Source organism: Pseudonaja textilis, chromosome 7, assembly GCF_049901715.1.
Source record: "Pseudonaja textilis isolate UNSWEBS1 chromosome 7, rPseTex1.2, whole genome shotgun sequence".
Taxonomy (NCBI): domain Eukaryota; kingdom Metazoa; phylum Chordata; class Lepidosauria; order Squamata; family Elapidae; genus Pseudonaja; species Pseudonaja textilis.
Window position 1 is genome coordinate 45,239,027 of NC_141996.1, and position 13,144 is coordinate 45,252,170.

The 13,144-nt window shown below is 44.3% G+C and overlaps 1 protein-coding gene and 1 long non-coding RNA gene across 3 annotated transcripts in view; one reads left to right on the top strand and one right to left on the bottom strand.

The window, feature by feature from the left end:
• CXADR (CXADR cell adhesion molecule) overlaps positions 1-13,144 on the top strand; it is a 244,819-nt gene that overhangs the window by 169,718 nt on the left and 61,957 nt on the right. The gene's annotated exons all lie outside the window — the stretch shown is intronic.
• The window catches only part of LOC113436311 (uncharacterized), a 58,806-nt gene that overhangs the window by 37,353 nt on the left and 8,309 nt on the right, over positions 1-13,144 (bottom strand). The window lies entirely within an intron of this gene.

Genomic DNA, 13,144 nt, shown 5'->3' on the forward strand with positions numbered 1-13,144 from the left:
CTTGGTGGCCCCATTTCCAGATAGCTTTTTTATCGAGGAGTCTATGCAGTGGTTCCGCTATTGTTGCCTTCTGCAGCAGAAAGACATGATAAAAATTAATGAGTCCCAAAAATGCCTGCAAATCCGTTTTGTTTTTGGGTCTGGGAGCTTCTTTTATTGCTCGTATTTATTTTTTATTTTTTTGGGGTGGGGTGGATTCCTGCTTCATCAATAAGGTATCCTAGGAACTTGACCTGGTTTGTGGCAAGTTGGCATTTTTCTTTTTTAACTTTTAATCCAGCTTCTCTAAATTTTAACAAGACTGCCCTTAATTGGTCTTTTAGTTGTTTTTTATTTTTGGCTGATATTAGTACATCATCAAAGTAGGGAACCACCCCTTTTAATCCTTGGAGGAGGCATTCCATCAGGCTCTGGAAAACGTTGGGGGCCATGCTGACACCGAATTGTAATCTGTTGCATTTAAAGGCTCCTCTATGTGTTACAATAGTTTGTGCCTCTGCTGTCTTGGGATCAACTGGTAACTGTTGATATGCCTGTGCGAGATCGAGCTTCGCAAAGATCCTTCCTCTCCCTAATGAGTGCAGCAGGTGTTGGACTACTGGGACGGGATATGCGCTCCATTGCAATGCATGGTTCAGGGTGGCCTTATAGTCAACACAGATGTGCACAGACCCGTCTGGTTTTATGGGGGTCACAATTGGGGTTTCCCATCTTGCATGGTCGGTTGGCTCTAACACCCCTTGTGCGATGAGCTTGTTCAGTTGCTCATCAATTTTTGGCCTTAATGCAAATGGTATGCGTCTAGCTTTAAGCCTGATAGGGGCTATGTTCGGGTTTAAGCTAAATGATATAGGGGTCCCACGGTACTTGCCTAAAGTCCCTTCGAATACGTCATGGAACTCCTCCATCAGGTCTTTTTCCCAGTCCGTCATGGCGATGCTGTTGATTCCTGTCACTTCGATTCCTAGAGGTTTGAACCATTCTAAACCAAGCAGGCTGGGGCGATCTCGATCAACAATGATCAATGGAAGAATTTCGGTGTGTTTTTTAAACTTTACCTTGAAATGTCCCAATCCTACCACTGGTATCTTGTTACCCTGGTAGTCTTTGATGATCAGGCTTTGCTCTTCGAGTTCTTTTCGTTGTATATCTGGTATCAAATTTTTTATTGTGTTCCATGATACCAGTGATAAGTATGAACCAGAGTCTACTTCCATTTCACATGGCTCCCCTTCTATCAGGACGTTGATTCGAACCTTCTTAGTGTTTGTTGTTCTGGCCATCCCAATAGTGATTGTCTGATGTGTCTCTTCCTTCTCGTTGAGCCATTGACTCCTATGTTCCCGGCTCCAGCGACTTCCGGTTGGCTTCTCCTTAGTTCTGGGGTGGGGGGGGTACTGCCTCGTCTTTTTGGACTATAGCTCTTTTTGTTTGTAATGTGCCCACATTTTTCACAATACCTGCAGATGGTGTCCAAAAAAACGACACTCAGAATGCGGGTGATTTCCCCCACATCCCACACACTGAAATTCAGGTTTTCTCCCTCGTCTCTCTCTCCTGTTCCTTTCTGCATGAAGTTTGTTTATCTCCTCATCTTCTTCTTCGGAGTCGGTTGATGATTCAACATCTTCATGGTGAGAGGTTGTGGTAGTATGTTTCTGGGCTCCCTCTGTTTTCTTTTCTCTATTCTGGCTCGGGCTGTTGGTTGTATTCATTTGCTTCATTTTGCTGCAGACTTCTTTGCAGCTTCAGCAGCAGTTGCTTCAGCGATGGCCTCATTCGCAGTGATGTTGGGTCGGTTTAGCAGTTTGCTCTGTAGGGTAGCGTCTCTCAATCCAAGGACTATGTGATCCCTCATGGCTTCTTCCATGTTGAGGAACTCACATACCCCACCAATGTCCCTCAGCGCTGCTACGAAGTCTCACTTTCACCTTCTTGTTGGTCGCGCTTGTAGAATTCATGTCTTCTAATGAGATTGGACACGACTGGTGCGTAATGGTTTCTCAGCATTCGATTCAGGTCTGGCCATGCCATCTGTTTAACATCATTAGGTCTTGCTAATGCCTTTGCCATTTTAAAATTGTTGGGCCACAATGCATCAGGAATACAGCTCTCTTCCTCTGGTCAATGATTCCTTGCAGTTCGTTGCTTTCTAAAAACATCAGGAACCTGTCAATATATGATTTCCAGTCTTCTTCGGCTGGGTTGAACAGTGCGGGTGGCGAATTGTTGCCGGCCATTTCGTTGGTCTTTTGGCTGTTGTTGCCACGTGCTTACGGTTTTTGTTCCTCCGATCCAACCTTCGTTGCCAGTGTTCTATCACCAGGACAAAGCAGACTCGAAGACCGGAGTTGAATTCAGCTCTTTATTAGCAACCAGTAACTTCAACTGAAGTCGAGCTGCGGCAGCCCTTTTTAAAGTGGCTGCTCACGGCTCGCAACCAATGGCATTTATTTAAACTTCCCGCCACTTAGGTGACCAATCTGAAACTGTTGTTATTAACCAATCATTAAGCTATGTGGACTAACCAATAGAAATGTGGTATTAGAAGTATGTACATAAATACACTACAAGGTGCACTTGTGAAACTAAGAGAAAGAATGTAATAGATTTGAGTGGACGTGGTTTGATGTTCTGAGATGTATTAAATGAATACAATAGGGAACTGTGAATGTAATTATGAATGAAAGGGGGATAAAATCAGAAGGGTGATTTTTTTTTATACGGTGGCCTATTTTTGTTGGGTTTTTATTGCTATTTTAATATTATATATTAAACAAAGACAGTAATTATATTAAAGAAATTATGTTAAAATTGTTTTCTATAAAGGCTTATAAGAACTTAGGATACCATGCAACCAGATAACAGAGCTGTCCTCCTGCCTACTATAGTTTGTTAGATAAGACCAACAATGGAACAATACGATTTTGCCCACTTGCTATTTCTTATAATTTGGAGTTAGGCTGTCCTTGCAATACTCACAGATAGTGATAAAAGATGTTCTTTCTAAGATATTCAGTAGGAGTCCTTTTTCTCCTCACTATTGTTTCTGTGGATTCTGCCATATAATCTTATTATTTCTGATGGGTTGTCTGCTGTAGCACCGGATTCTTCAAAGGAAAGGAAAACAGCAAGGTAGCTCATTTCAGCAAATTATCTTATTTGTTTGGGGAAATGTGTCACAAAGCTGAAGCTGAGAGGGGACTAAAATCTCTTCCGAATGCCTTTTCTTTGAGAGTCTAAGTGCCACAATCATATAAAGCAGCTTGGTGGCCTGCATATTTTATTTCTTTGTTCCCTTGAAATTGGAAGATATTTTAGCCTTGTGTTTCTCCTTCTTGTATTCTTTTCTTCCATGTGTGAAAATATAAAGGACTTGTATAGTAAGATTTACTCTAGACAAGGAGTAAAGCAGTTCTTAAGAAGCAAAAGCAGAAATAGAGACTCCGCACCTGCTACTTGCAAAAGGGATAATTCCATTAATCCTGGGAGAGAATCCTTCCTTGGGGAAAAACCATGGTTGCAAGGAAACTGTATATGCATAACCCTCATTTAAGCTAATCCAACTTTCCATTATTAACACAGGGATCTGAATAACATGATCAAATGCAGTGATTAAATCTTCTTGATCTAAGACATACCATTGCACTCTTGGTGACCTCCACCACCAAGGCCATTGTCTTGTCATTCTTTTAAGACCACTGGAGGTACAAAACAGCCCTTGGTAACATCAGAGCTATATTTGCCTTCCTGCTTCACATCTTCTGGCACCTGGATGTAACCACTAATGAAAGCTAGCAACATGTCATTTATAGCAATATGGAATTGTAAATAACACATTTTCATCCATTGTTATGACCTGTAAACCACAAAATATTTTCTAAATGCATAAAAAACAGCATTTTGTCTCTTTATATTCCTAACAAGTTCAAATCAACATGGGGTTTACTTGTAATTACTTCTTTGGCATTAGTTTTCAGCAATATTTACAATTTTAGAAGTGTGAATTGAATAACAAGAAATATTATCAAAGTTCTCTGGGGTGGGGAATGCTTGCAGAAGCTTACCTATGTCTTGGCAATATCTTGCCAAAGTTGTAATAATGCAAAGATCTTGTCAGTATTTTTGGGAAATTAGAATGGTGCCGGCTGCCTAACTGCAGGCTGCCTTTACTCAAGATATAAGAATGTTTCTGGAAAATTCCTTCTGTTTTGGAAACAAATATCATTGTGCAATAATATCCAGCAGTTTTCCAACCATCTCCAAAAACCAGTGCTCATGCCCAAATATTACCAAATAGGCCATATTGCAATAGGCAACAGGCAAAGTATTTTTGACCCCAAAGCTTCAGAAGCTTTTTCTACATTGGCCAAAAAAATGATTGATTCTAATACTATTTTAATTCTTTTAAATATTTGTTGCTAGTAGGAAAGCTGAGAAAGAAGGATTTAACAGCAGATAAATGCCAAAAGATATCAGACAGTGGGAAAAATACAGAGATTTCAGTAGAAACTAAATTATGAAGACAATATTAACCGAAAAAATGATAAAGTGTTTAAAAAGTAGTGGACATTACTTTTTAAGATATATTTTTAAATGATTGTTTAAGCTTTAGTTACTTTGATAATGTGCATAAAAGTACTATGTAATCTTTTAGGCAATGCTAAATCATTAACAATTAGTATACTTTTTTTATGCCACGTTGTTATTATAGCTCCTTATGGTACATTTTGCTCATTCGCATTCAATAACTCTGTAACTCTGCATTACATCCTACAACACCTTGAATCTCCAAATACCTACTCAAGGGTCCTCTTTGTAGACTTCAGTTCAGCATTCAATGCCATCATTCCAGACATTCTTCTAACTAAACTAAACCAGCTAGCAGTACCTGAACACACTTGTAAGTGGATCATAAGCTTCCTAACAGACAGGAAGCAGCAGGTGAAGCTAGGCAGAATCACATCTGATACCTGTACAATCAGCACAAGCCCCCCCCCCCCAACGCTCTGTGCTTTCTCCACTTCTCTTCTCCCTATATACCAATGACTGCATCTCAACTGATCCATCTGTTAAAATACTGAAGTTTGCTGATGATGCAACAATCTCATTCGAGACAACGACGAATCCGCATACAGACAGGAGGTTATACACTTTGCCTCATGGTGTAACCGGAACAATATGGAACTGAACACACTCAAAACAAATGGTGGTAGACTTTAAAAGAAACCCTCCCATACTACCACCTCTTACAATACTAGAGAACACCGTATCAACAGTAGAGACCTTCAAATTTCTAGGTTCTACTATATCACATGATCTAAAATGGACACTTAAAATCAAAAACATCATCAAAAAAGCACAACAAAGAACATTCTTTCTGCGCCAACTCAGAAAGCTCAAACTGCCCAAGGAGCTGCTGATCCAGTTCTACAGAGGAATGACTGAGTCTGTCATCTTCACCTCTATAACTGTCTGGTTTGGTTCTACAACCCAACAGGACAGATACAGACTTCAGAGAGTAATTAGGACTGCCGAAAAAACAATTACTACCAACCTGCCTTCAATCGAGGACCTGTATACTGCACAAGTCAAAAAGAGGGCTGTGAAAATATTTACAGATCCTTCACATCCTGGACATAAACTATTTCAACTCCTTCCCTCAAAATGACGCTATAGAGCATTGCACACAGAACAACTAGATACAAGAACAGTTTTTTTCCCAAAAGCCATCACTCTGCTAAACAAATAATTCCCTCAACCCTGTTCAACTATTACAAAGTCTGCACTACTATTACTGTCATCACTCCTTATCACCCCTCCCCTCCCACTTGTGACTGTATGACTGTAACTTTGTCACTGGTATACTTATGATTATATTGACTGTTTCCTAGTATGATTGATTGCTTATTGTACCTTCTGACTATCATTAAGTGTTGTACCTTATGATTCTCGACTCCTGATGAATGTATCTTTTCTTTTATGTATACTGAGAGTATTTACACCAAGACAAATTTCTTGTGTGTCCAATCACACTTGGCAAATAAAGTATTCTATTCTATTCTATCTATTCAATGACAGAGATAATACTTTAACACTTATGCAACTTACGTAAATAACAGCTATTATATAATATTTTGTAAATTGGATGATCTTTTAACAATTTCTACAATTATATTTTTTTTTTCTTCTCCATACATTTGTTAAAGGATTATTAACATTTCCATCAGTAGTGCAACCAATATCAATGCTGTATTGCAAAAAGCCAGTAGGTGGCAGTACTTTCCCAGACTTCACTGTTGTAAGTGTTAGGAAAGTAAAAACTAAATATAGGGGAGGTAATTTCCAGCAGCAGTCGACAGGGGTGTTTTCATAACATGTACACAGAGAGGTTTTTTTGTTTCACATCAAACAAAAAAAAAAAAAAAGCAGAGCCAAGATCAAGTAATGAAGTAGGCGTAGTGGCAGGTTCTAAAGATTCTATTATTTGTTTGTTTATTTAGTCAGCGTTGATGCCTGGTTTAATGGCCTAGGTATGCCAGAATAACTGCAGGTAATTCATTTTACTAACAGAAGATATGTATTCAATAGAAACTTTTCTTGGCAATTTTCTCCCATTTTTACTGCTTTTTAATGTTATTCTTTGATTACCCAACTAGAAGATTTTTGGAAGCAGAAGTAGAAGGAAGAATTAAAGTTATTGTTTGTGGGCACATTGGCAGAAACAAGGCTATCAGCCTTCTGATTCAGATTCTGTATTTGAAATGGGGAATGGTATGGAATTTTGGAGGATATAACAGCATCTGCTACCTAATATATATAGTATGCCAACAGAAATTATATTTTTCTTGCAGAAGTTTCCAAAAATTCAACTAACTGGCATGAATATTACCATAAATAGAAATGCAGGAGAACAATTGCTAAGAAGATTGAGTGCATGTGTGTTTTCAAAATTATGTTGATTCCTGACAATTGACTGGACTTGTCCTAGAAAATTTATTGGCAGGACTGTCAGAAGTGGCTTGCCATTGACTTCTTCGTAGAGCGACTGGCCCAAGGTACCAGCTGGTTTGTAACTAAGATTGGACTAGATCTCATGGTTTCTAGTCTACTGTCTTAACCAGAGGTAGTATTCAGCAGGTTCTGACCAGTTCTGGAGAACCAGTAGCGGAAATTTTGAATAGTTCTGAGAACCAGCAAATAGCCCCTCTGACTGGAGATTTTCCAGTCAGTATCCTTTCCCTGCCACGCCCAAGTCACACCACAGAACCGGTAGTAAAAAAAGCTTCATCCCACTACTGATTTTAACCACTATATAAAATTGGTTCCAAGTCTAACTCTTAATAAGTCTCAAAAGCTAGTTCAGGGCTGCCTAGCCTTTTTGGTTTTCAGACTTGGAAATTCTATAGCATATTGTAAGCACTTCTATCAATAAATGTCATAGAATACTGGATTGATACAATAATTTGATTGTTGTATGTGAACAAGCCACAAACCTTTATATATTAAAAACAAAAGAAAAATCCCGAAATCTTGATATTTTGGGAGGGGGGGGGGGGAACCAAACAAAAAATTATTGAAATTGTATCTGTTTATGGCTTTCAACTAATTATTTCAATTGTATCAACACCCACTATCATTTTCATCCTCTCTTTCTGAAAATAATTGTATTAATGATTTAATATATTATTTACTCTCATGGTGTAATATAACCATTGCTGTAAGCAATTCTTAAAGTTGAATTCTAGATAATAATCTTACTAACAACAGAGCTCTTCGATTCATATAGAAGTTGTTGTGTCTATAGAACTGGCTGGAGTTCCCAACCAGGTCTGCAGTTCGAGCGGGAGTGCCGACCGCTCCCATTGGCTGATGCCGTTTGATAGCTGGCTATAAAAGGAGCTGTCAAACGGCATCAGCTGTTGCCGCCAGCTGATCTGCCGAGTTAGCCTGGCAGACGCGGCAACCCTTTATTCACCAGAATAAAGCACCTTTAAAACGAATGCTCTGGCTCAGCCTCGTATCTCTGCCGCTCTACAACACTGGCGACGAGGGCGGGATACAATAAGAGGCTACCAGACGTCCGATCGCTGTGCTGGTCACTAAAAAAAGAGCGAAGCCACTGAGCACTGAAGCCACAGCCGCCGACGCTCACCAAGAGTGCGAAATTTAAAGCCTCCTCAGCCGAGGAGACAGACACTGCCTGACAGGCGCAGCCGCAAAACGCTCTTCTAAGAGCTCGATTTTCAAAGCCGCAACAGCTGAGGTGACAGGCACTGCCGCCTCAAGATGAACACCAACCTGACATTCCCACCCTTCAAGCCAGCCGAAGAAATATGGGAGTCATACAAAAACCGTTTTATCTACTTCCTGGATGCTATCGATCTCACAGACGTTGCAGAGCATAGGAAAAAACCCTTCTTCCTCAGTTACTGTGGGGCTGCGGTTTTTGACACCGCTACAGCACTAGTTGCCCCTCGCTCTGTAAGAACCATTCCTTGGGAAGAGCTCCAAGAGATTCTTTCCAATCACTACTCACCTAAACCCTCCCAGATAGCTAGGAGGCATGCCTTCAGAACCAGAAGGCAGGCTGAGGGGGAGTCAATTAGTGAGTACATGGCAGCCCTGAGATCAGCTGCCTTACAGTGTGGGTTCAGAGACTACCTAGAAGACATGCTCTTGGATCAGATTGTCTGTGGGGTCAGGGACCTTAGGCTTCAAAGATGCTTGCTAGCCAAAAAAGACTTAACCCTGGCCATAGCTATAGAAGAAGCCCAAGCTGCTGAGCTCTCTGCTCAATCAGCAGCTGAGATTCAAGGAACTCCTATCAGGCCAGGCAGCTCCACTATCCACTCTGAGGAAGTTTCCCTAGAAGAAGACCCCATAGGCACAACAGACATAAACCGCCTTAGGCAGCAAAAGCCCCCACAAGAAGGAGCAGGGCAAAGGAACAACTTCACCCCCAAGCAACCTCCCATTTGTCTGAGCTGTGGGGGTTCCCACCTTAGAGCATCCTGCAGGTTCAGGAATGCTACTTGTCTAAACTGTCAGAGGAAAGGCCACCTAGCTAGAATCTGCCAAGCAGGGAGAACCTTCCCTCAGAGATCTCAACCTACTGCTAATTTCCAAAGGCAAGTGGAAGATTGCTATACTTGCTACCACACAGACCACACTTCGAAAACCTCTAACAAAATAAGTATTTTTGTTTTCTTAGAAGGTAAGCCTTGCAGAATGGAGGTGGACCCGGGATCTGCACTTTCAATCATCTCCTGGGAGACCCTGAAGAAGATTCACCCCAGAATTTCAAAAAAGAAGCTCCAGAAATGCCACCTGACCCTTCGGGACTACCAGGGCAAGAACATCCCTGTCCTTGGGAAAGGCAAGTTTTTAGTTTTTAGTTCAGTTCCAAAGTTTTAAAGGCCATTTGCCTTTAGTGGTTGTTAATGGTGCCCTCCCCAGTCTGCTGGGACTAGATTGGTTCCCTTCCCTTGGCCTTAGTATAACTGGAATCCATGCTGTCTCAACCTCTGAAGTAGACACCCTATTCACAGACTATTCTGATGTCTTTAGCAATGAATTAGGTTGCTATTCTGGCACCCCCATTTCATTCACAGTGGACCCCCAGGCAATTCCCCTTTGCCTCAAGCCGCACAGGGTACCCTTTGCCATCCGCCCAAAATTGGATTTAGAATTAGACAAGTTATTAAAGCAAGGGGTATTAGAGACAACAGATTTTGCCAAATGGGAGACCCCCATAGTCACCCCACTCAAAAAAGATGGCAGCGTGAGAATCTGCGCTGATTACAAGACCACCCTCAATCGTTTTCTGCAGGTCAGCGCATACCCTGTCCCTGTGATCCAACACCTATTACACACTTTCGAACCTGGCACCATCTTTGCCAAATTGGATATTTCCCATGCATACCAACAGTTCCCTGTTGATAATCAGACAGCTGAGCTGCAAATCATAGGCACCCATAGGGGAGCATTCAAATGCAAGCACCTCCAATTTGGCGTGAGTGTAGCCCCAGGTATTTTTCAGTCCCTCATGGAAAGGATCCTGCAAGGGCTTCCAGGGGTAGTCCCTTACTTTGATGACATTTTGGTTTCCGCAGCTAATAAGCCTCAGCTCATGCAAAGGGTTAGGGCAGTCCTAGACAGGTTCAGGCAGCATGGCCTCAAACTCAAAAGGGAGAAGTGCACCATCACCACTAAGGAAGTGGACTTTCTAGGATACAGGATTGATGCCTCTGGTATTCACCCAATTGAATCCAAAGTCAGGGCTATCCACGAGGCACCCACACAATACACTTCTGATTTCACTCCTTTCAAAATTCGCAAGCAAGAATTGTCAAGCCTACAGGGTTGTCTGTTGTGGGGGACAAGGGTGGTCATCCCAGCCACTCTCCATGTACCCATCCTAAAGGTCCTTCACGAAGGCCACCCGGGCATCGTAAGGATGAAGGCCCTGGCCCGCAGCTACGTTTGGTGGCCAGGCATGGATGCCCAAATCTCCAGCTGGGTAAGCTCGTGCCAACCTTGCCAAACTACCAGGCCTGCCCCACCAGCAGCCACTCCTACCAGGTGGGAAAGTGCTGGGGGACCTTGGTCTCACCTGCACATCGACCTGGCTGGACCAGTACATGGGAGGACCTTCTTGGTTTTAGTAGACTCGTATTCCAAATGGATTGACTTGGTCCTACTTCCTTCAACAAACACTCAAGCAATTGTTAAGGCTCTAACCCGTTTGTTTGTTACCCATGGCCTCCCTGACACACTGGTGTCTGACAATGGCCCCCAGTTCACATCTTGTGAGTTTAGTATGTTTGCTGCCAACTTAGGTATTAGACACATTCTCACAGCCCCTTTTCACCCAGCTAGCAATGGGATGGCTGAAAGGGCAGTCAGGTCAGTAAAAGAGGCACTTGCTAGGTTTGGCCAGGAAAACTGGCACTCCAAACTGTCACGTTATCTTCTAAGCCAGCATACAACCCCATGCACCACTACAAATAAATCTCCTGCTGAACTATTAATGGGGAGGTGTCTTAGGACCACCTTGGACAGGCTACATCCCCATTACAGCCCAGACACCCCCCTGGGGTCTGACAGCTTGGTCAGGGACTTTGCCCTGAATGACCTGGTATACGCCAGGAATTATGCAGGGGACCCGTTGTGGGTACCTGGACAGGTTGTGTCAGTTGCAGGGCCAAGATCCTACAGAGTCCTCCTAGAAGACGGACGCTTGTGGCACAGGCACGTGGACTAGCTGAGGAGAAGGTGGAGAGGCACAACCGATGGCTCCCACATCCAGCCAAGCGACCCGATCTACCCAGCAAGCACCAATGATCCAGCCTACCCGACAACCGCCAAGGGGCCAGTCTACTCAGCCCAACCAGCCAGCACCGAAGGCTCCCTGCTGGGACCGATCTATCCAGCCGAGAGTTCCCTGCAGGGCCCGATCTACCCCGCCGACGCTGAGAGCTCCCTGCAGGGCCCAATCTACCCAGCCGGCGCCGAGAGCTCCCTGCCGGACCTGATCTACTCAGACGACGCCGAAAACTCACCGCCGAGCCCGATCTACCTGAGAGACACCGAGAACTCCCTACCGTGCCCAGTCTACCGACGAAGGACTATAGACTTACAACCGAGCGAGCTGGTCTACCACCCCGGCCGAACGACGCGCCAGAAACGAACTGAATGGAGAAGCCTACCTGATCCACCGCAGGGCCTCGCAGACCGTACCCGCTCTCCTGCAGTCTCCGAGACGCTCCCTGGGGCAGAGGACTTCGCTCCAGCCAGACTTTCCTGAACTCCGGAGGTCCTGCCGCCATCGTAGACGACCGGCCTATTTGCGGGACTACGCATGCTCCTGGCTGGGGGAAAGGAGTGTTGTGTCTATAGAACTGGCTGGAGTTCCCAACCAGGTCCGCAATTCGAGTGGGAGCGCCGACCGCTCCCATTGGCTGATGCCGTTTGACAGCCGGCTATAAAAGGAGCTGTCAAACGGCATCAGCTATTGCCGCCAGCTGATCTGCCGAGTTAGCCTGGCAGACGCAGCAACCCTTTATTCACCAGAATAAAGCACCTTTAAAACAAACGCTCTGGCTCAGCCTCGTATCTCCGCCGCTCTACAACAGAAGTGTTTTCAGAACATGCTTGCACACTGCTTTAAAGAGGACAATCAGCAGAAATTAGATGTTAGAGAAGATGGAAACAACCAATGTCATTTTTTTAAATGCATTTATACCGTGTTTCTCCAACAATATGACCCCCCCCAATAGGCAGACCCAGCATGTTTTCTAGGCATAAGGTGAAATTAAGCCCCTCCCCAAATTTAGGCCTAGTTTAAAACATGCGAAATTGGGGTGGGGGTGGGGGAAACTTGTCGTTAGGAGCACCATGCAGGCAGCCGCTCCTCGCCACCAGCTGCTCCTAATGGCCGATCATGGTGGAGCATGGAAAGCTCCCTACCCCTTCCAACTGCCTTTGCTGCAGACCCGGGTATGGTGCTGGGTACAGGCCGGGTCAGTGGGCGGGTGGCAGCATGGATGTCGGCCTCGGTGGCGGTGGGGCACTTTGCATCGTGCCTGCTGCTGTTGCTTCCTCTGCTGCTGTTGCTTTCCCTTCTGCCTGTGCGCTGTCATGTTTGGAGTGCTGCACATTCCTCCACCGGCAGTGTTTCAGCCGCTTCTTGGGCAGGGAAGCCATAGCTTCCATGGTTCTCGCTGGCACTGGCACCTCTCTTGCCAGTGCTGTCTCCAACAACAGCAGCAGCAGTGAGACAGACCCCGCTGCCGATGAGAACTGCCTGCCCTTATGTAGGGGCATTGCTTTGATTGATGGCAGCTGCGTCCTGCAAACCGGTGAGTCTGTCAGGGTTGGGTGGGTGGAAGTGGCAGCAGGAGAGTGATGCCATCGTTTCTCTTCCCCCCATGCCTCGCTTTGCTTCCCACCCCAGAGCTTCGAGTCATGGTCCTGTCCCTTGTATGTTCGGGCGCTCTCGTCTTGCTCCAGCTGCCCAAAACCCCCTATGGACCTTCTCCCCCTCTTTAAGTTTTCTTTACTCTCATTCCCTCCATCAGTTCCCTAAGAATACATGTGAGAATACTCTGGGAAGCTTGGTGCTCAGGGTCTGTAGGATGAT